This window comes from Pinus tabuliformis, chromosome 9, assembly GCF_031772625.1.
Source record: "Pinus tabuliformis cultivar Carrire ecotype Pingquan chromosome 9, CPIR1, whole genome shotgun sequence".
Taxonomy (NCBI): domain Eukaryota; kingdom Viridiplantae; phylum Streptophyta; class Pinopsida; order Pinales; family Pinaceae; genus Pinus; species Pinus tabuliformis.
In genome coordinates, this window is record NC_142307.1 from 977,273,020 (window position 1) to 977,296,354 (window position 23,335).

At 34.1% G+C, this 23,335-nt stretch overlaps 1 long non-coding RNA gene and 1 pseudogene across 1 annotated transcript; both read left to right on the top strand.

Moving 5' to 3' along the window:
* The first annotated feature begins 1,160 nt into the window (after positions 1-1,160).
* LOC149151999 (mitochondrial carnitine/acylcarnitine carrier-like protein pseudogene) lies at positions 1,161-2,069 on the top strand (annotated as a pseudogene).
* Positions 2,070-13,441: 11,372 nt separating this feature from the next.
* LOC149152000 (uncharacterized) lies at positions 13,442-14,800 on the top strand. The gene is made up of 3 exons (XR_016263008.1): positions 13,442-13,808; positions 14,091-14,241; positions 14,523-14,800. It is a non-coding gene; the product is annotated as an uncharacterized LOC149152000 (long non-coding RNA).
* The last annotated feature ends 8,535 nt before the right edge of the window (positions 14,801-23,335 follow it).

Sequence of the window (23,335 nt, forward strand, 5' to 3'; positions counted from 1 at the left end):
ATATGAACAGACAAGGATATTGCTTATTTTGTTAATTCTCGTTAAACATCTTATATACAGTTTCTTAAAGGGTATGATATCTATTTGAAATTTAAGAGTCTCTAAATTATTTTCAGGTTGAGGGATGGAAACCCTTTGATTCAGCGAGGACTTTGATTCTTAATGCCTCCAATCATCGGAAATATCTCTCTAAAAACTGCAGGGAGAGTGGCTACTTATTGTATTGTAGCCTGTGGATAGTGGTAGATAGAATTTTTTAGTGAAAATAGAATTTTCAAATTCAATAGTTGAAAGGACCTTCAATATGTTATTCCTTGTTATTAATCTGCAATGTGTTAAAACGATTTTTTATAATATTTATCAAGGTCAAATGAACACGAATTTTTATAATATTTCTTAGTATCAACTGAACACTGAAAATAAAAAAGGAATTAAATCCTTACCTCGTGGCATTGTAGAAGAAACTTCCAATCTAGAGCTCAAACTAAAGCTAAAGGTAAATGTTAAAAATCAAAATGCGAGGTTTTTTGTGAGTTGAAGTATGAGATCTCCATATTTTAAATACAAAATTTTTCTTTAATTAGTTATCTTACCCTAGCTCTGAAATGCATATGGTTTTATCTCAAGCATGATTCTAGAAGCTTATGTGGAGTTAAAAATCCCTGAAGAGTAGAGTAATCCAAATCTGCTTTACAAAATTGAAGAGGAAGATCAAGTGAGCAATTCATCCTGCCTTCTTTGTACAATTTGAGTGGCCTTGAACACTCATTTTAAGGTTCTATGTACAATTATGTGAAGTTTATATGTGTATGGTTTTTTCTCAACCAGGATTCTAGAAGCTTATGTGGAGTTTAAAATCCCTGAAGAGTAGAGTAATCTAAATCTGCTTTACAAAATTGAAAAGGAAGATCAGGTGAGCAATTGATCTACCTTCTTTGTACAATTTGAGTGGCCTTGAACATCCATTTTAAAGTTCTATGTACAATTTGAGTGACCTTGAACACCCATTTTCAGGAAGCTTTCTGCATTTAGAATACTTTCGTTTATTGAAAACTAAATAAAAGGCTTGATTTTATCGATATTAAACATCAAATCGAGTTCCACATAAAGGAAAGCCGTGTGTTGTAGATATTAGGTTTTAGGATGAGTGGCTTCCAATTATGGAAACCGATGTAGCAAAGGATCTAATTTCTAGCACCGTTGGGGAGCAACACAACTGATATCTGAGCATCCCTTTGACACAATTGAGGTGAAACCCCAGAGTCTGCCATTGCCTCTTCCTGGCCAGCATCTTCGCTATGTCGGTGCAATGGATGTTGTCAAGAAGAGCATTGCCAAAGAAGGCCTCACAGGGATGTACAGAGGAATGGGAGCCCCTTTGTCCATTGTTGCAACTTGCAATGCAGTTGTGTTTAGTGCAAGAGGTCAGATGGAAGGCCTATTTAGGGTTGAGCCTGGTTTGTCACTGTAGGGCAGCAGGTGGTGTGTGGAGAAGGGGCAAAGATTGCTTATCTTTCTTGACTTTCCCAACTAAGCTTATCAAATGTAGATTGCAAGCTCAGAGTGCTTTGGCTACTGCTTCAGTTGCAACTTTAGAGGTAACAAGAGTGACAGCTTCTATTAAACACAATGGCCTAGTTGATGTAGCTAAGAATGTCTTAAGATCCGAAGGAGCCAGAGAATTGTTTAAGGGCTTTATCCTACTTTATTAAGGGATGTATCTATAAATGGCATTGCATTTGGCGTGTATAAGGCTCTGAAGCTGTTCATGGCACGACGGCATGATGCATCTCAATTGGGCATGGGTACCCTGCTTGTTTCTGGTGGGATTTCTGGCGCTGCTAGCTGGACACTTGTATATCCAACTGATGTTTTGAAGAGTGTCATTCAGATTGATGAATTTCACCATCCAAAGTATGTTGGTACAATTAATGTCATCAAGAAAATTGTTGCTTCAGAAGGGCTTAAAGGCTTGTCTAAAAGGCTTGGTCAAAGCCATGGCCAGAAGTGTTCCTGCCAATGTCGCATGCTTCCTTGCTTATGAGATTACCAGGTTGATCTTGGGATGATGGGAACTTCAAATCAAGTTGTGTCTATTTACAGGAGTTCAAAAGAAACAAAGAAAATTGGGAAATGGCATGTTCGTTATTTGCAAGTTTTTTAGGGCTCATTTTTTATCCTCCACTTTTGGTTTGGGTGAGCTCTGTTGTCCTTGATTTTATTCTGCTGCGTAAATTTCTAACGAGTTTCCATCTTCCTCTCTCATCAGGCATAATAGCTAGACGTTCAATGTTATCTTTGGTGCCTCTGAACAATTTACAGTCGTACTTCTATTCGGTTTATACACGATTGAATCGAAAAGAAAAAGTACGTGGGGCCTTCTTCTCAGAAGCAAGGAATTCTGGGAGTGAAGTGCATTTGGTTAATCAAGTATGTATCCATAAGATCGCTGGCCTTTCTCTTTGAATTAGAATAATCTATTATATATTTGCAAGTTCACTTTCCTAGGTGGCTAGATATAGTAGCTTGTATTTGGACAATTTAATGGAAAATGCAAACACATACGACATCATTTCTTCTTTACAAGTTAGAATAGTTCACTTTCCCACGTAACTACAAGTTAGAATAGTTCACTTTCCCGTGTGGCTAGATATAATAGCTTGTAATTGGACAATTTAATGGAAAATGCAAATGCATGCAACATCATTTCTTTACAAGTTATGTACTCTAATACTGGGATGTCAAAATTGTAATGCAATAATTTCTTTTTATTAAAAAATAAAAATAAAATAATAAAATAAAATAACAAAAATAAAATATTCATGAATATAGGATACACTTAGAGGCTCACTTCTTTAATTGAAGTTGGGTTGTGAAAAGTGTGTGATGTTTTTTTATTTATTTTTAATAAAACTATATAAAAAATAGATAAAATTGGATAGTTTGAATGCTTTATATAAACAACTTCATTTTCTTATTTTTAATATTTGTTCAAAATTTCACCAATTATTCCGAAGTCATATATCTCATATATTTATGAAGAAATTTAATGATATTACAATTTTGTTTAATTATCAAAACTTTAAAACATAGTGCTACCTTAAATTTTCATATTCAACTACTTGAAAATAAGACCTTTACAAAATTAAGTAACTGTGATGACCATTGGACTCCCACGATAGTGCATGCTAGATGGAGAAGACATTGTGCTTTATTTTATAGTTAGGTTGGAGTTTGGGTTTGAACGAGACACTTTGTTTTATTTCATAATTATGAAGTCAAAGTGAGTTCCAAGTCAAATTCGAATTAAATTCAATATGGAAAAAAAAATAGTTGTCTAACAGGAATATATATATAATTAAAAAAATCCAATTCTCAACAATTATTATCTAATTAAAAAAAAATCCAATTTACAACCACTATTATCTAGGAGGGTGAAAATCGAAGAGCCTAGCAAAAAAGCATCCCAAGTTTCGACCTATCTGGAAGTGGAGCAGTTGCTAGAGTGTTCAAAGTAGAGGCTTATGTCTAGGGACATAAAGCAATTTACTGTCCAACAATTGAAACAACCACATTTTAGCCATGACCAGTAACAAAGCGAGTAGCATATTCTCAAGGGGTAGATTGATAGCAAGTAAATTCAACAGTTGACAGAGTGTGTTTCATAATGACAAGTTGATACCCAATAGAAGCATAGCACATACAAATACAAAATTTTGTGAAAATTATGAAATTTTCTTGACAGAAATGATCAACTATTCCTAAACCATACCAAATTTGAATTGGGTATATTAATGACAAAAGAACCAAATTACTGAATCTTGAATTTTCTAAGGTAATCCCGACTTAATTTACTATGTTATATTCTACTCATCCATTTCTGATTGAACGAAATAAATCATCCATTTCTAATTGAACGAAATAAATTAGCCAGATCGATTTGTAAATTAGCCAATTTTTTGAAGTTGAAGTATGTACCAATCTTGGGGCATTTTTTTGCATTTGAATAATTAAAACTCTCAGGGTTCTTTTCTCAAGGTTCTTTCCTCTTATCACACTACATTTCTTTTATATCCCAAGCATCAACCATCCATAGTGACTCATCTCTTTGAGATTGCAATTAATATTTCCACACTTGCATTTAGTTTTATTGGTGCCATTAAATCTTACCCTCCAACTGGTAAGTTCATAAAATTGATTTAATTTAACAGGGAATTTTACAACTACTTTCTTATTTATTATTTGATTGCGTGGTTCCAATATAAATTCTCTTTCCCCACTCTCCATTTTATAGACAAATATGAATTTCTTTTCCTAAATAGAGGTTTTTCACATAGCAAGTTTCAACTACTTTCTTATTTATTATTTGATTGCATGGTTCCAATATAAATTCTCTTTCCCCACTCTCCATTTTATAGACAAATATGAATTTCTTTTCCTAAATAGAAGTTTTTCACATAGCAAGTTTGGTATGAGTCTTATCTTTGCAATAAGATTTATCCATATTTATATATGGTGGTGAATGTAGCCGAAATGGCCATATTCAATTATTCAATTGTTTTTATATGTAGAGGCCACAACTAACTTTATAAGATGTTTTGAGAACTTGATATTGTAAATAAACATTGCTAAAAGACAAAATCTTAACTGCTATGTTACATGATGTGATTATTATTCTATATCCTAATATTGAGAGGAGAAATGCTAATATAAATGAATTAAAGTTGAAAATAAGATCAACATTTAATTAAATGTTATAAATATTAAAAAAAATAAACTTAATATATCAAATTGTTATTTGCTTGATTATTGAAACTAAAAACCAACTTCTTCAATTTAAAAAACCTATCGGCATCTCTTTGCACCTTTTGGGGCAATTGCGAGTATACGAGGTTTTCCCATATCACGCTCATTAGTCAGAGATAATAAGAGAGGAATAAGGGTTGAGGTATGTATCTGCGTCCATTTTGCTCTAGACAAGAATTCATATTCAGTAGTGCAACTCTCATTCAATAGGATGGGTGGGATTCTTTCCTGAAGAGATTTTAGGTTTTTATTATTGACTTGGGTGTTCTAATTGGAGTTTGATATTGATACCCATTTCTTCTCTATTTCTGCTTATCTTTGTTAATATTTTTTCACTCATAGTCCTTGTTGGCTGGGAAGTGGTTTTGAAAGGTTGCTTTGGGTGGCATTGATGAAATTCAAGGTGGGTTACGGAAGTAGAGGCGTGCACCAAGGAGCCCGGTTATGAAGGCCCTTGGTTTGAGGGCATTATACAGATTTCCTGAGGGACCACTCCAACGTGCTTTTTGGGAGTGAATATGGGGATGGGCCTCTTCGGGAGAAAACAGACTATATACGATTTATTAAGGCGGCGCCCACAACGTCAGAAATTGAGTCGCAACAGTCTCTGAAACCACGCACCTGGTTGAGCGCCTCTACTTCCATAACCCACCGAAAAGATTCCCAACGATCTCATAGATCCCATTGAACACAACATATAAATATCAGCTAAACCCAGTGATCCTGTTGAACAAGAGTTGTATTTATGTAAAAATTTGTCATATGTCGATGTTTACTCACTACAAAATTACAGATTGTCGTTAGTCGGGTTATAATAGAATTTACACAGAGATTCGTTTCTCTTAATTACAGATTGTCGTTAGTGGGGTTATAACTACCTCTACCATCTGCCATGCAGCTTCTCCCATCTTCCAGAGGTGGTTTTACTCTGCAACTATGAGAGATGTGTCATTTAGTTTTGTAAAACCAGCTAATAGCAAAGGTAATATGTTTCTGTGTCCCTTATTCATTTAGGTATTTGGTTGATATAGGTTATTTTATTTCGAACTGCACTAACGCAAAGGTTTTCTTTAGAGACTTATGTATGGTTGCACAAGGATAATATCCTACTTCATGGTGAGGGTTACTGTACTTCCTTACAGTAAGTTGATTCCAAGAACATGAATTCTCCTTTTGCAAATTGGGAAAATCCATTGGCCAGCAACTTGAATTTCCCAACTCATTCCTTTCACTTTTGTTATTTATTTAGGGCTTTATGCCGCCCTACCCAGCCATGAATTCTGCTAATCTTTGTTTTTTCTTCTATGGATTGTTAGGTTTGACCGCTTACAACTCTAGGCACGGAATTTTGGGTATGCGGTCCCATTATCTTATGGCTGCCAGGTTCCTGTCCTTGACGCTTTGATTGTCTTTCTCTAGGTCTGAATTGGGGTTCCAACCCATGTACGATTAGGGTTTCTTAATAGACCCCAGCTAAGAGTCTTTCTGCTAAATTTATTTTGTATTAAAATGAGAAATGGTCGTGCGGCCTGAAACACTTAGTGGGAGATTTGTTCACTACCATAGTGTAGCACTTAATTCCTATTTGGAAATTTAACATGGAGAAATGTTTCTTTGTCAATGGAGAAACCATTAGATTGAAATCTTTGTAGTATTCTGTCAAGTTCATCATGGTCCAATTATTTACACGCTTTCAGTTAATTCAGTGGAGAAACCATCAGATTGAAATCTGTGAAAAAAAGGAAAAAAGAGGAAAGAGATTGAAGGGCTTTCCATCCTCTAAAACTCTGTGATTGGTTTTAGTTTGTGGGAGCTCCCAACCCATCATGTCAAGATTTCCCTATGTTCAATGTTTGGACAGTAAATGTGTTTCTACATTATTTAAATGATAGAGAAATGGCTGTGATATACTAGTTGCTTGAGACAGCTCTTGCCCTCCAAACCATGGAAATCCAAATAAGCACAGGGTGAGGGAGGAAGAAAAGTAAAAGCAGTTTTTAGCAGAACTGGAGAGCTTGAAAGGAGCAGAATCTAGAGCAGAAATATGCATCATTGAAGGAAACCATGTTGTTGAAATTGGGAGGTGACAAGACTTTCTAGAAATTCAAATCTCATGAACGGTATCCTTCAAACTCGTTTTAAAATTAAAAACAATAAACCTTAAAATAATAGACCATAACATGTTTACATAAACCATAGCAACTACATGGATAATGGATACATGAGACTATTTTTAATTACAACCTTCAAACTTGTTTTAAAATTAAAACAATAAACCTTAAAATAATAGACCATAACATGTTCACATAAACTATAGCAACTACATGGATAATGCATACATGAGACTATTCTTATTTACAAAATATCCATATTCGGAATACTCACAAGTAACTTAAGGATATAGCTACAACTGTAACTCAATATTCCACCCTTGCTTTCAATCTTTTCTATAAATCCTTACTTTCAATGACCATTCACATTTTTCTATTGTTCCTCAATTTATGCCTTACGGCGTTTCTTTTTCCTCTGACTCCCTAACTGCCTAACCAGCGCAAATTTGATCCTCCATAACAGTTTTGGCTTCGCTTCTGGTTTTGGCTTTGCATCATCAATTGAAGGTTGGGAAACACTATGAGCTCTCTATCACAGTACTTGGACCGCAGTTCTGTCCCGCCTTCCCACTCCTGGACTGTTTAAAGATTAGCTTTTGCTGCTTATGAATCTCGGCGCTGATTTCCATTTCTGACTCTGATTTCTTTCTTGACAGGTAATTCGAATTGGGTATGGGATGTTACACCATACTAATTCCCTGAATGCTTTTCAAAAGATGCAGAAATGTCCACAAGGTGTCTGGTGGTGTTGACTTCATGGGCAGCAAAGCATTGTACTAATTCCATAAATGGCTTTCAAAAATGCAGAAATCTCCACAATGTTCGAGAGATGGATATAAAAAAATACTGCGCCTCCTAGGATTGACTTAATGGACAACAATACTATGTGTAGCGATGCCAATGGTTATGTAACAAGTAATCAATAAAACCGTAGAATTGTGTGTTAGGGTTTTGGTGTAACGGCAATCATGACTCCAACATTGCGAATCAACTTTACAGAAATATTCTTCAACCATACCAAAAATCTTGAACAGAATATTGATTAATATACTTAATTCTAAAGGCATTTATTTGTTCAGCCATATCAAAAATCTTGAACAACATATTTATCCAAATGGGTATTGGTTGAATGTTGGTGACCTTGGCCTCTTTGGAAGTATTGCTTTAGAATGAGATAATTTTATCAGCGGTCTTTATGTAAATGGTATTTTCCGGAAGGAAGGAGAGGATTCCCTTTTTTTGGAGGGAAAACATTATTAATGGCCAAGTTACAACCAGAGAAGTTTATAACTCATTAGTTTTTTCTCCCCCATGAGTTTAGCATCCGTTGGCATAAAAATTATAGAACTGGAATCTTCCACAAAAATTGAGATGTTTTGGATGGCTCTTGTTGGAGAATAGAATCCTTACCTGGGATAATTTGCTGAAAAATGGTTTTTTGGATTTCCATATCTATTGTCTTTGCAAATTTGATGTAGAAACAATTAATCATCTTTTTGTTCATTACTCTGTGTCCAAATTTTTTTAGAAAAACACTATATAAATTCTTGACCTACATGTATCAACATACATTAATTCCTTTGAAAATTGTTTCCCATGACTTTTATATGGGCAGTCATAAGACTTCCCATCTTTATTGCTTGGGGTTTGTGGAGAATGTTGAACTTGGAAGCAGTAGTTCCTAGAATTATCTGTTTCTTCAAGGAGTATTTTAGGCCAAGACCAACCTCTTTTGCCTGTTTATATAGCTTTCCCTTACTAGCTCCAATAAGGTTCCTTGATGGAGCCTCTCAAGGAGATGTGTGCCCTGAAAGTGCTCTCATCAAATTACTTGATTGTAAATCCTTAATCTAGAACAAGGAACAAATACCAAAGCTGAACTTATAGAATGTTGGACTCTCCTTGACTTAACTTAAAAAAAAAAAAAGATATTCCATTTGCAAAGAATATCTGCAAACCTATGGGGGCTCTATGTACATTATAAAGTTGCTCTATGTGCATTATAAAGTGGTTCACTGGCGAGTGTTCTTTACAGATACTCAATTTATGCTACTAGCAGGACAGGTTATTGGAAATAAAAGAAAGGTTCCACCCACTTTCCTTCCAAGGTATTTACAGCTCTTTATCCAAAAAAAACTCTCACCTTCGCTTTTGGAATTTTTTTTTTTTTAAAATGGCAGTCTACAAATCTGGTTGAAAGAGGCAGTCTTCCTATTCACCAGCGGACATTATCTAGGTCAGTTTTTTTGGAAAGTCAATTTTATCAAAAGAAATACTATTGTTGGCTCCAGAGGGTGTTGGCAGTTTCTATTAATATTCCTGTGTGAAGTTGTTTTATTTTTTGGCAATTCCTATTCACCAGCGGACATAATCTAGCTCAAATTTTTTTTGGACATTCAATTTTTAAGATTCTTGTGTGAAGTTGTTTTATTTTTTGGCAAATCCTATTCACCAGCGGACATAATCTAGCTCATTTTTTTTGGACATTCAATTTATAGAAAGAAATACCCCTGTTGGTTCCACAGGGTCTTGGGGGTTTCTATTAAGATTCATGTGTGAAGATTTTTTTTTTTTTTGGCAATTCTGTCCTCGTTTACTGTTGTATCATTTGATTTCTTAATGGAATAGCAATGGTACTATTTTTTCTTTTTGGAAAACAACAAATGCAAAATCCGCACCAATTTCAAGGTTAGGGTTTCAATGGCTCCTGAAGATGCGAGCTGAGCTCCTTCGCAGGTGATATTTGGAGGCGAGAAGCAGCTTTCGAGGCCCAAAAGGTTTTCGCAAATCTTTCTGCCCTGCGACAGGTTTGTGATGTTATCTGGTCCTTTGGTAAGGATCCTTTTATTGCAGGTTTCGATTACTATTTTCTTTCTCTTGAGCTGATTAATATACTTAATTCTAAAGGCATTTATTTGTTCAGCCATATCAAAAATCTTGAACAAAATATTGATTAATATACTTTATTCTAAAGGCATTTATTTGTTCAACCATATCAAAAATCTTGAACAACATATTTATTCAAATGGGTATTGGTTGAATGTTGGTGACCTCGGCCTCTTTGGAAGTATTGTTTTAGAATGAGATAATTTTATCAGTTGTCTTTATGTAAATGGTATTTTCCTGAAGGAAGGAGAGGATTCCCTTTTTTGGAGGGAAAACATTATTAATGGCCAAGTTACAACTAGAGAAGTTTATAACTCATTAGTTTTTTCTCCCCATGAGTTTAGCATCCGTTGGCATAAAAATTATAGAACTGGAATCTTCCACAAAAATTGAGATGTTTTGGATGGCTCTTGTTGGAGAATAGAATCCTTACCTGGGATAATTTGCTGAAAAATGGTTTTTTGGATTTCCATATCTATTGTCTTTGCAATTTTGATGTAGAAACAATTAATCATCCTTTTGTTCATTACGATGTGTCCAAATTTTTTTAGCAAAACATTATTCAGATTCTTGACCTACATGTATCAACATACATTAATTCCTTTGAAAATTGTTTCCCATGACTTTTATATGGGCAGTCATAAGACTTCCCATCTTTATTGCTTGGGGTTTGTGGAGAATGTTGAACTTGGAAGTAGTAGTTCCTAGAATTATCTGTTTCTTCAAGGAGTATTTTAGGCCGAGACCAACCTCTTTTGTCAGTTTATATAGCTTTCCCTTACTAGCTCAAATAAGGTTCCTTGATGGAGCCTCTCAAGGAGGTTTGTGCCCTAAAAATGCTCTCATCAAATTACTTGATTGTAAATACTTTCAAATATGTGTTAATCTAGAACAAGGAACAAATACCAAAGCTAAACTTATAGAATGTTGGACTCTCCTTGACTTCACTTAAAAAAAAGGATATTCCATTTGCAAAGAATATCTGCAAACCTATGGGGGCTCTATGTACATTATAAAGTTTCTCTATGTGCATTATAAAGTGGCTGACTATCAAGTGTTCTTTACGGATACTCAATTTATGCTACTAGCAGGACAGGTTATTGGCAATAAAAGAAAGGTTCCACCCACTTTCCTTCGAAGGTATTTAAAGGATCTGGAATGCTCTTTATCCAAAAAAAACTCTCACCTTCGCTTTCGGAATTATTTTCTTTGAAAAATGGCAGTCTACAAATCTGGTTGAAAGAGGCAGTCTTCCTATTCACCAGCGGACATAATCTAGGTCAGTTTTTTTTGGACAGTCAATTTTATCAAAAGAAATACTATTGTTGGCTCCACAGGGTGTTGGCGGTTTCTATTAAGATTCCTATGTGAAGTTGTTTTATTTTTTGGCAATTCCTATTCACCAGCGGACATAATCTAGCTCAATTTTTTTTTGGATATTCAATTTTTAAGATTCCTGTGTGAAGTTGTTTTATTTTTTGGAAAATCCTATTCACCAGCCAACATAATCTAGCTCATTTTTTTTTGGACATTCAATTTTTATAGAAAGAAATACTACTGTTGGTTCCACAGGGTCTTGGGGGTTTCTATTAAGATTCATGTGTGAAGATTTTTTTTTGGGGGGCAATTTCTGTCCTCGTTTACTGTTGTATCATTTGATTTCTTAATGGAATAGCAATGGTACTGTTTTTTGTTTTTGGAAAACAAAAAATGCAAAAGCCACACTAATTTCAAGGTTAGGGTTTCAATTGCTCCTGAAGATGCGAGCTAAGCTCCTTCGCAGGTGATATTTGGAGGCGAGAAGCAGATTTTGGGGCCCAAAAGTTTTTCGCAAATCTTTCTGTCCCTGCGACAGGTTTGTGTTGTTATCTAGTCCTTTGGTCAGGATCCTTTTATTGGAGGTTCTGATTACTATTTTCTTTCTCTTGAGCTGATTAATATACTTAATTCTAAAGGCATTTATTTGTTGAGCCATATCAAAAATCTTGAACAGAGTATTGATTAATATACTTAATTCTAAAGGCATTTATTTGTTTAGCCATATCAAAAATCTTGAACAACATATTTATTCAAATGGGTATTGGTTGAATGTTGGTGACCTTGGCCTCTTTGGAAGTATTGTTTTAGAATGAGATAATTTTATTAGTTGTCTTTATGTAAATGGTATTTTCCGGAAGGAAGGAGAGGATTCTCTTTTTTGGAGGGAAAACATTATTAATGGCCAAGTTACAACCAGAGAAGTTTATAACTCATTAGTCTTTTCTCCCCATGAGTTTAGCATCCGTTGGCATAAAAATTAGAGAACTGGAATCTTCCACAAAAATTGAGATGTTTTGGATGGCTCTTGTTGGAGAATAGAATCCTTACTTGGGATAATTTGCTGAAAAATGGTTTTTTGGATTTCCATATCTATTGTCTTTGCAAATTTGATGTAGAAACAATTAATCATCTTTTTGTTCATTACTCTATGTCCAAAAAATTTTAGCAAAACACTATTCAGATTCTTGACCTACATGTATCAACATACATTAATTCCTTTGAAAAGTGTTCCCATGACTTTTATATGGCCAGTGATAAAACTTCCCATCTTTATTGTTTGGGGTTTGTGGAGAATGTTGAACTTGGAAGTAATAGTTCCTAGAATTATATGTTTCTTCAATGAGTATTTTAGGCCGAGACCAACCTCTTTTGCCTGTTTATATAGCTTTCCCTTACTAGCTCCAATAAGGTTCCTTGATGGAGCCTCTCAAGGAGGTGTGTGCCCTGAAAGTTCTCTCATCAAATTACTTGATTGTAAATCCTTTCAAATATGGGTTAATCTAGAACAAGGAACAAATACCAAAGCTGAACTTATAGAATGTTGGACTCTCCTTGACTTCACTTAAAAAGAAAGAATATTCCATTTGCAAAGAATATCTGCAAACCTATGGGGGCTCTATGTACATTATAAAGTCCCTCTATGTGCATTATAAAATGGCTGACTGGCAAGTGTTCTTTACGGATACTCAATTTATGCTACTAGCAGGACGGATTATTGGCAATAAAAGGTAGGTTCCAGCCACTTTCCTTCCAAGGTATTTACAGGATCCGGAATACTCTTTATCCAAAAAATACTCACCTTCCCTTTTGGAATTATTTTCTTTGAAAAATGGCAGTCTACAAATCTGGTTGAAAGAGGCAGTCTTCCTATTCACCAGCAGACATAATCTAGGTCAGTTTTTTTGGACAGTCAATTTTATCGAAAGAAATACTACTGTTGGCTCAAGAGGGTGTTGGCGGTTTCTATTAAGATTCCTGTGTGAAGTTGTTTTATTTTTTGGCAATTCCTATTCAACAGCGGACATAATCTAGCTCAACTTTTTTTGGACATTCAATTTTTAAGTTATTTTTTGGCAAATCCTATTCACCAGCGAACATAATCTAGCTCATTTTTTTTGGACATTCAATTTTTATAGAAAAAAATACTACTGTTGGTTCCACAGGGTCTTGGGGCAGACATAATCTAGCTCATTTTTTTGGACATTCAATTTTTATAGAAAGAAGTACTACTGTTGGTTCCACAGGGTCTTGGGGCGTTCTATTAAGATTCATGTGTGAAGATTTTTTTTTGGGGGCAATTTCTGTCCTCGCTTACTGTGGAATAGCAATGGTACTGTTTTTCCTTTTCGGAAAACAACAAATGCAAAAGCCTCACTAATTTCAAGGTTAGGGTTTCAATGGCTCCTGAAGATGCGAGCTAAGCTCTTCGCAGGTGATATTTGGAGGCAAGAAGCAGTTTTCGGGGCCCGGAAGGTTTTCGCAAATCTTTCAGCCCCTACGACAGGTTTGTGCTGTTATAAAGCGCAGAAGCACTGGCGGCTGAATACGCTGTGGAAGCCACTAATAAATGCATGAGAACCCCCGCATTCGGGGGCGCCCTGGCTCTTGGAGTCGCCGGCGGAGCGACTGCTTATGCCTTGAATTCCACAGCGCCCACGAAAACACAAATATTTAATAGTGATACAGGTATTTAACCTTTCTTTTTCCTCTGCACCTTTACAGTGGAATGGAATGATGTATCTGGGGCTCCTTGAATGCGTTGAAAATAAAATTCATATCATGTCACGAATTCCCGCTCCACCGTTAAATTTGATCTTTGGGTGATGCTTTTTACAGAATTTATAGAAATTTTAGCCCTATGTGCGAATAAATCGTCCAAATAGAAGTAAAAGAACCTGAATTTGAAAAGTAATAAATTTCCATCGTCGAATTTCGTCAAATCACCCGTCTGAAAGATGTTTGATACAGGAACAGCGGTCCGAAATTCATTATCGACATTTTCCAGCTCCGAGCTCGATTCGTCGCTGTAAAGCGGTCATGGTTTCAAACGAAGAGACTTCGTGTGAGCCAAACTCTTTTTCCTTTGGTCCTGGAGGATCTGGCGTGTTGTATGTTGCTGGTAGGTTTACAGGTTTTAAAAAAATGATTAAAATTAGATTCTTCTGGACCATTCCTGACGCATATGAATCTAAATGTATAATTAAATGTTTAGTAATGACAATTTTTGTTGTTGTTGTGAAATTATAATTAATTTCTTAGTAAAATTAGAATGTTCACTGGCACATTTCACATTTAACTGCCATTGATTTTCCCAAATTTAAACTCAATTCACTTCCCAAAAAATCTTCTGCAATTTTTTTTTGTCTTCAAATTTCTGATTTCATGGTTGAATCGATGCAGAATTCCAACATCCACATAAAAAGCGAAAGATGCACGAGGCATAAATTGAACAGATATGCAAAGAAAATGATTGTGAACTGTCTTTTTAAATTTTATTTTTCCATTTTACGAGGGTTTTGCTGTACAAGAAACAAATATGAACCAATGTAACCCAGCACAGGCACTTTCGAATGTTGAAATAACAGAAAAATGCCGGCCAGGAACACAAATCTTCGGAAATGCTCTATCTGGCCTCGAAGGTGCTACTAACCCATCCTTTGTTGGCCTTCATTCGCTCAGACCACTGCTCGGACAAGATAAACACTCTAGACAGCTCCCCTGCAACTTTTCTCGTATCAGGCCTTTTTCTCGGGTCTGGATCCACGCAGGAAGCGGCGATCCTGGCTACCCTCTCTGTGCAATCTACGGGAAAAGAGTCCTTTAGCCGAGGATCCATCCACGACTTCAGACTCCCTGTACCGCGATCAGTACTAGCCTCCAAAAGAACAGCATTAAACGTCCGTCTTCTGAGAAGCAATGCGGCTGGTTAGGTATTCTGGCGCCATGTAACCCTGCGTGCCAGTTATCCTCATGCTGTTACTTCTTTGCAAAGCTCCGACTTGCATATTCGAGTTCGAATCCCCTTGGGTTTCATCATTGTCGCAGGCCTCGTATTCTCCGGCGAGATAAGAGGCGCCCACGTGGCAGATCCACGCATTGTAGCTCGGCTCCGTTACAAGAATGCCTTTTGTTAAAGGAGAACAACTCTGAGCAACCAAACACTGACATTCTTGTGTCTGTTTCACAACGAAGGTGTTCTCTACCCAGCCTAGCTTCTCTCTCAGAATCTTAATATCCCTTTTGCAAACGGTTTCATTAGAATGACAACCACCCGCATTTAAAGCGTTTCTCCACCTCTCTTCTAATTAGAAATACAATTTTGGGTTCTCTACTAATTTTCTCCACACCCATTTAATTTAACAATGGACATAGAGCATGTATATTTACCATTTTATATTTTAATGTTTATTATTTTTGTTTTATTATTATTACTTGAATTTTTTTTAACAAGTGGTTGTGTTTCTTTTGGTTTTAGTGAAAGTATGGGCTCCAATGTTGGCTTTCTTATTATGGAGTATAATTCATCTTTGAGAATGGAGTATAACTCATCTTTAAGAATTTTTCAATTATTAAATTAGGTTAGGCAATTGTTTAAAATATTAAATTTATTTCAAAAAGTTTTTGTTACTTTATAGGTTAGACACTGGCTTGAAATATTAAACTTATTTCAAAATGTTTTTGTTACTTTATAGATAAGGCATAGATTTCTTGGCTCTATGATGAAAATAATGAAGGGAAAATACATGTTAATTTGTTACTTGTGCTCTTTGACTGAAAAATACATGGTGAGAAAAAAATGCTTATTATGCTAATTGAGGAATGTTTTTTGCTTGTCAAACTTATAGTATTGAATTTAACACACTAACACTTTACAACAATGAACTAACAATATTCATGATGAAAATAGCAGTATGGAAGATTTATCTGTATAATGAAAAAGGCAATATGGGAGATTCCAATCACGTTCCAAGGCATTTTTTAAAATGTGGATGTGAGAAAAGGTTGTTGTGGAAGATGTTGTTTGTATATGGGAAATTTCTTGATCATTGTGTATAATCCTAATGTTGATAGATATGTCTACTAAGTGGTTCCAGTTAATGGGACATTGATTTGAGCGTTCAATGTATTTTTATTCTTTATCAAAGTATTCTTTTGTTGTATTTATGTTCTTCAATTTATGCCTTATAGCGTTTCCTTTGCAACATCTGGTGCAAATGCTAGTATATAATTCTATCTTCCTCTAGTCATGCTTTCATTCTTCTAATCAACATTAAGGGGAAATGTGAGAATCTATAATGTTGTTTAGTGCTTAAATTTGTGCATTTGATTGCTACATTGACTAACCACTTAAGGGATATTATGTTTCATATTAGCATGTATAGAATCTTGAAAAATGTAAATGGCATTTTTTAGGTAGTTACAAACCCAACCTTATTCTCGTATTAAATTGTTATGAAATCCTAGTCTAAGGGATCTTGTTATGTAGACCATATCTTTATATGGTTAGAGGCTTGTTATGCACCTTCTCTTATATAATGGAGCCATTATATGTACTTGTTAAAGGGCATAGTCATTCTTTAAGTGATGCCACTAAAATAAAGCTAAAGGGATAGTGGATGTTTCTTCTACATAAAGTGGAGGTATTACCATTATACATCTAGTATTATATCTTTTGTGTGATGTGTAGTGTTAATATTTTGTGTGATGTGCAATGTTAATTTAGTTTATTTGCGTATTTGTTTGTCATTTTAACATTCAAGTTAATATTGATACTAAAAATTGTATACATGATAATTATTTACCTACAATAAGGAAATCAACTTCATTTCATTTATCGTGAATAAAAGATATGCATTTTAATAAAATTATAAAGAGATTAGATTAATATTATTTGATACTTTTGTTCGATAGCTAAATGAATTATTAGGGACAATCATGAAATGTGTTAAAGCACGTTTGGTTTAAATAAATCACGTAAGAGAAAATCATGCTATAAATACAAAACACACTATGGATATTTGAAAACCCATTTTTAACAAACTCTTCACTCCACTGTTGGAGACCATGCACACGGACAACTGTTTTGTGTACGGTGACAACTCTGTCATAGAGCTTCCACATAGTGGAATTTGATATTTCTATAATGAAAATGATAGGTTTTCAATATTTTATTAGAATATCAAAAATGTACAAAATCTAAGAAATTAATTTAATAATAATTTTAAATATGTTAAATATATTTATTTTTGAAAAAATTATAAAAGATAATAAATTTATGATATATATAACAATTTTAAAATATGTGTGTATTTTTTTCCTATAATATTTTATTTCTTTCACTATTTCAATAATCTTTATATACTAGAGAAAATTATATATATATATATATATATATATATATATATATAGATATAACTAAAAATTTCATTATAATTTTAATATTCCCTTTACTTCTTTTTTTTTTAATATAAACTACTAAAAATGACATTATAATTTTAGTATTCCCTTTACCTTTTTTTTTCCTAAATTAACATGGGCATGAGAGATGAAAAAAATAATAATTATGCAATAGCATATATTTTCCTAGGCATATCTACTAATGTTTTAAACAAAAGTCATGATATATATATATATATATATATATATATATATATATATATATATATATATCATTGTTTTTATTAATAACATTCATATAACTTATAAAATAAATATGTTTTATTAAAAAAGAAAAATCTATAACAAGTCAAGGAAATTATTCTATATATTATATAATAAACTAAACTCATAATAATATATATAGAGAAGGGAAGATTGGTTTCCCTTCTCTATATATATTATTGGAAAAATCTACATGTAAGGAAAGCTTCATATCCTTTTTTAACATTGCACTCATCCATGAACTCCCCACACTCTTTATGATCTCTTACTATTTTTTTTTTACAGGGTAAAGTCCTTTAAAAGATATTGAAGAGAAATGTCACTTCACCTTGAAACTTAACAAAGGATGGAGTGGAATCTATCTATACTAACGTCTCTCCTCCATTTGATTCTAAGGGGAGCAGTCCCCCAAAGTATCCATTAATGTTCCATCCAAGGCCTAAGCCTAGAAATTTCATGCCTTTATGATAAAGTTTGTCTTCCCATGATATGCTTCTTCCAAAGTGAAATACATTGTCTATTTCGTAGTCTTTAAGGGAGTGTATCCTAATCATTAAAGGAGGGTATTGTAGATGAGATTTGCTTGCATCTTTAAAAGAAACTAGATATGAGATCATATTTTTTTGACAATGATAATACATAAATTTATTCCTTGCCAATCCTCTGAAATAATTTTTTTAGTGGAACTTCTTTCCACCTCTCCCTATTCCTAAGCAATAGTCTCTAAAAGACAATTTTTTTTCAAGGGTCATGGTCACAAATAGAGAGTACTCCTATCTCAAGAGAGGCATTTATAGCTATCATTTAGTTTACCAATTTGAAAATTATTCTTATTGGATTTTCCTCAAAGCCATGTCATAAAGACTTGTATGTTTTTCCAATAGTCTACAACACCTACAAGAGCAATCCTTGTCTAGCACATGGGTGCACACAAACACATAAAGGGAATAAAATCGTAGATTTGATAAAAACTAATTGACTAATTCTGACCTTTGTCAAATCATCTTCTCATTTTGGCATTGATTTTCTAAATAACCAAACTACATAATCAATGGTGTTAGAAGGGTTCAGAGTAGTTATGATATTGGGGCATTTGAAATTCACCAAAGGAGCTTGAGGGAAAAGTCTCAATTTGTCTATAATTTCAAAAATTTCCACTTGAGTATTTCATCCATGTACTTTACTCTCAAATTTTTTCACTAGATTCCCCCAAGACCTTCAAAAGGATTCTAATATTGGTATGAAACAACTAACTATAATTACCGAGGCACTTCAAATGAGCAATATATCTTTGATGAACTTTGTGTGATTGATTGTTTTGGCCCCACTTGTGCTGTGCACATAGGGAGAATGTGAAATATCTATAGACTTATTTAAGGTTCTCCTCAAAGATTTTTTCAATAATATATATAGAGAAGGGAAGATTGGGAAACCTTTCCTTACACCCTTGGTATCTCAAAAGAAGGATGTGTATCTAGCATTAATAAGAGGATTTGTCCATGTACTACCAATATATACCTTAATCAAAGGGATGAATTCTTATGAGAATCCAAATTGCACCAACATTTTTAGCAAAAACTTATGTCATATTCAATCAAATACATTTTCCATATTCATATTTATTAAAATTACTTTCTCTGATGATTGTTCACCAGAGTGGATCACTTCATAAACAAAGATGATTGTAACCTTAATCCAAGGGTTGAATCCCTAGGAGAAGCCATATCTCATCAACACTTTCAATAAGAAATTATGTCATATCCAATCGAAGGCATTGTCTATATCTACTTTTATCAATATTCCTTTTTCCAATGAATGTTTAATAGAGTGAAACGATTCCTAAACCATGATGATGATAACCTTAATCCATGGGATGAATTCATATGAGAAGCCAAATTTCAGCAACACTTCCAATAAGAAACCATGTCTAATTCAATCAAAGGCATTTTCTATATCCATCTTGATTAGTTTCATTTCTCTAATGATTATTTACTAGAGTGGATCACTTATTGAACTAGGATGATGGTGGCAATGATCTGTCTACCTTTAATAAAACCACCTTACTCAATTAAAATAATATAGAATAAGAAATAAATGATTAAAGTAGAAATGCTTTTGGTTTAAATTTATATAAGACCAAAGAAAGAAATATGATGGAAACTACTAAAGGAGGTAGGAATTTCCTCTTATGGAATAAGCTCAACAAAGGACTTTATCCCTTTCCCCAACTTGATTTTACTCTAGAATCCTTTACAAATTCATGAAAATCTTCTTTGATGATGTGCCACCATGTAAAGTGAGTTGTAGACCTATTTAGGCTTATTGCTATTGCTTTATTGGTTTCCGTTTAGCATAAGCATCTTCAATATCATTTTTAGTTATCATTTTCATGAGATATCAGTCATTCTCATCTAAGATCATTATTTTTGGATTGACATTATTTTTAGATTAACATTCATCATGTTTTTAGATGTATCTTGCAATTTCAAAAGGGACTTAGTATACATTTTTCTAAAATGGTTGTGAGAAACTTCTGGAAGCTTACAAAATTGAAAGATTCTATCACCGATAGAAAGAACCATTTTAAGCACATGGTTGCGGAATTTCTAAACATTGTCCTCCTTATTAAATTACTTGGTCTTCATGTCACCTACTTTCAACATCAAAGCCTAGTATTTCATCCACAACATTCTTCATTTTTGCTTTGGGAATGCTTAGAGCTCCTTGGCAACTTCATGTTTCCCAACTTGAATAGATTTTATGACCTCAAATTCAGTGATGTATTGGAGGTTAGTATTTCATCCACAACATTGTTTCTCTTCTCTTTGGGAATTTTTACAGCTTGTTGGCAACCTCATGTTCCCTAATCTAAATAGCTTTTATGACCCTTTCAAATTCCATGATGTATTGGAGGTTGATGAATCTTGATTATCACTTCTCTCAAGCTTTGGATAGTGGAATGAAGATTAGTGGATGGTGAGTCTTAATTATTGTTGCTCTCAAGGTTTGGATAGTGGAATGAAGATAACCAACCATAGGTTATGATAAATGTTGAAAACCAATTAATAGTGATTTTATATCTTGCATTGCTCAATCAAAGTTGGGATTATATGGGGTTTAATTTTCAACCAAAATTGGAACAACTTGTGCTTTCAATAGACATCATCAAATGGCCAAAGAAAGCAACCATATGTTGCAATTATAGATGTGATATGAAACTGATGACATTTATGAAATTTGGTATTATACAAAATTTATAATTTTGACCCATAAAAAGAACCATATATTGTAATTATATAAACTAATAACATTTATGAAATTGAGTTCAATACAAAATTTATAATTTTAATAAAATAAAAACGATATATATCGCCCAAGTACTCAAATTTAGAAAAAAACATGCCACATTAGCAACGCCTGCTGTGAAAAATGGGAAAATGTGTAAATTTGGCAAAAAAAGTGAAATTTAGAACCACACCCAAATCCTCAAATTTAGAAAAACATGTCACATTAGCAACATCTTCTGTGGAAAAACGAAAAACACAACGCATTACAGCTCCCCTGAAAATTGGTAAAATGGGAAACACGGCGCATTAGCAGTATCTTCTGTGAAAAATGAATCCCAATTGGCAACATCTTGGAAAAGAATAGCTACTCCCCCGTAAGTTATATATGTGAACGAAAACACTCACACTTTTCAGTAAGATGTTAAAGATACTAAATTGAATTGAATCCCCATAATTGGGAAAGGTGTCATACATCTTTCTAGGAATTTATGGAAAAAATGGCATTGACACAAAAGGTAAGGGCGCAATAATAACAATAGTGGGCTTCTATGGGGCACAATAGTAACAGTATGGGGACTACATTGGTACAGCAATATAATAAGGGGGTTGTACTAATAACCATAAGGGGTTACACTAGTAGTATAGGGGCCTAACATGCCTCCCTCCTTCAAAAAGTGTTGTCCTCAACGCTTGAGTAGTTTTTGATGCTTTTGTATAACATTCTTGTCCTCCCATGTGGAATCTTCAGCAGGTAAGTTCTTCCACTTGATGAGATACTTTGAAAGGATGAGGATGTGGAAACATTGTTTTGTGCTATTTCTATTATCCAACCAGATTGGATAAACGAAGTAAGGGATGAATGGAAGAAGGACGAAGAAGTGTGGTCACTCATTCAAAATTTGCAAAAGATCCAAATTCAAACAATATTTCCAGAACTTGAAGAGGAAGGAAAAATCATATTGAAACCTAAAGCAGTTACAGAAACAAGAACCCGACAACTACGAAATCGATCAATTTCAAAGTATCTCATCAAGTGGAAGAACTTACCTGCTGAATATTCCACATGGGAGGACAAGGATTTATACAGAAGCATCAAGAACTACTCAAGCATTGAGGACAACACTTTTTGAAGGAGAAGGGCATATTAGACCCCTATACTACTAGTGTAACCCCTTATTGTTATTAGTACAACTCCCTTATTATATTGTTGTACCCATGTAGTCCCCATATTGTTATTATTGTGCCCATATTGTTACTATTGTGCCCCATAGAAGCTCACTATTGTTATTATTGTGCCCTTAAATCATTATTGTTATGTCGGCTCTGATTATATTATGATCCTTTAGACTCCTATATATAAAAAGGAGGTCTTGTCATTTGGATCATCCAAGAATTGTTCATTTGTGTAATGTAAAAGAGGTTACCCCCTCAAAGAGGCTAAATTCTAAGGCGTTGATCGATCTTTTCTATCTTTTGTGAGCTGGTTTCATAACACAATACAATTCACATACATACGAAAAAGACTCATATAGCCAATCACACACTTACGAAACAACACAACAACTTCTAGATAGCCACTCACACACCTACGAAACAACAACTTCTAAATAATCACCTCAACAACAACTTCTAAATAACCACCTCAAGTCTTCCAACACATATTAGTTACAATGTTGGAAACATTCCTTCCAACACACCGAAACATTACTTCCAACACATAAACATTACTTCCAACACATATTAGTTATAATGTTCGAAACATTCCCTGCAACACATATGTTGAAACACATTATTTCCAACACGTATGTTGGAAATTGGAACACATAATGCTGAATTGGTCTTACGTCCATGTACTAAAATGTTTCTTAATTTCACTTTCCGTTGGTCTTTTCCTAGTCTTGCAATCTTGTTATTATTAGAGCAATGCAAATTCTTAATTTCATTTTCCGTTGGTCTTTTCCTAGTCTTGCAATCTTGTTATTATTAGAGCAGTGCAAATTCTTAATTTCATTTTCCGTTGGTCTTTTCCTGGTCTTGCAATCTTGTTATTGTCAAAGCAATGCAAATTCTTAATTTCATTTTCCGTTGGTCTTTTCCTGGTCTTGCAATCTTGTTATTTCAAAGCAATGCACCAGACTAAAACTAATCCATGTTTATGATGAAACAATTTCCAACTCATAACCATCATACTTAAAAGTCATCTTAATTTCATTTTCCATTGGTCTTTTCCTGGTCTTGCAATCTTGACTAAAAGTAATCCATGTC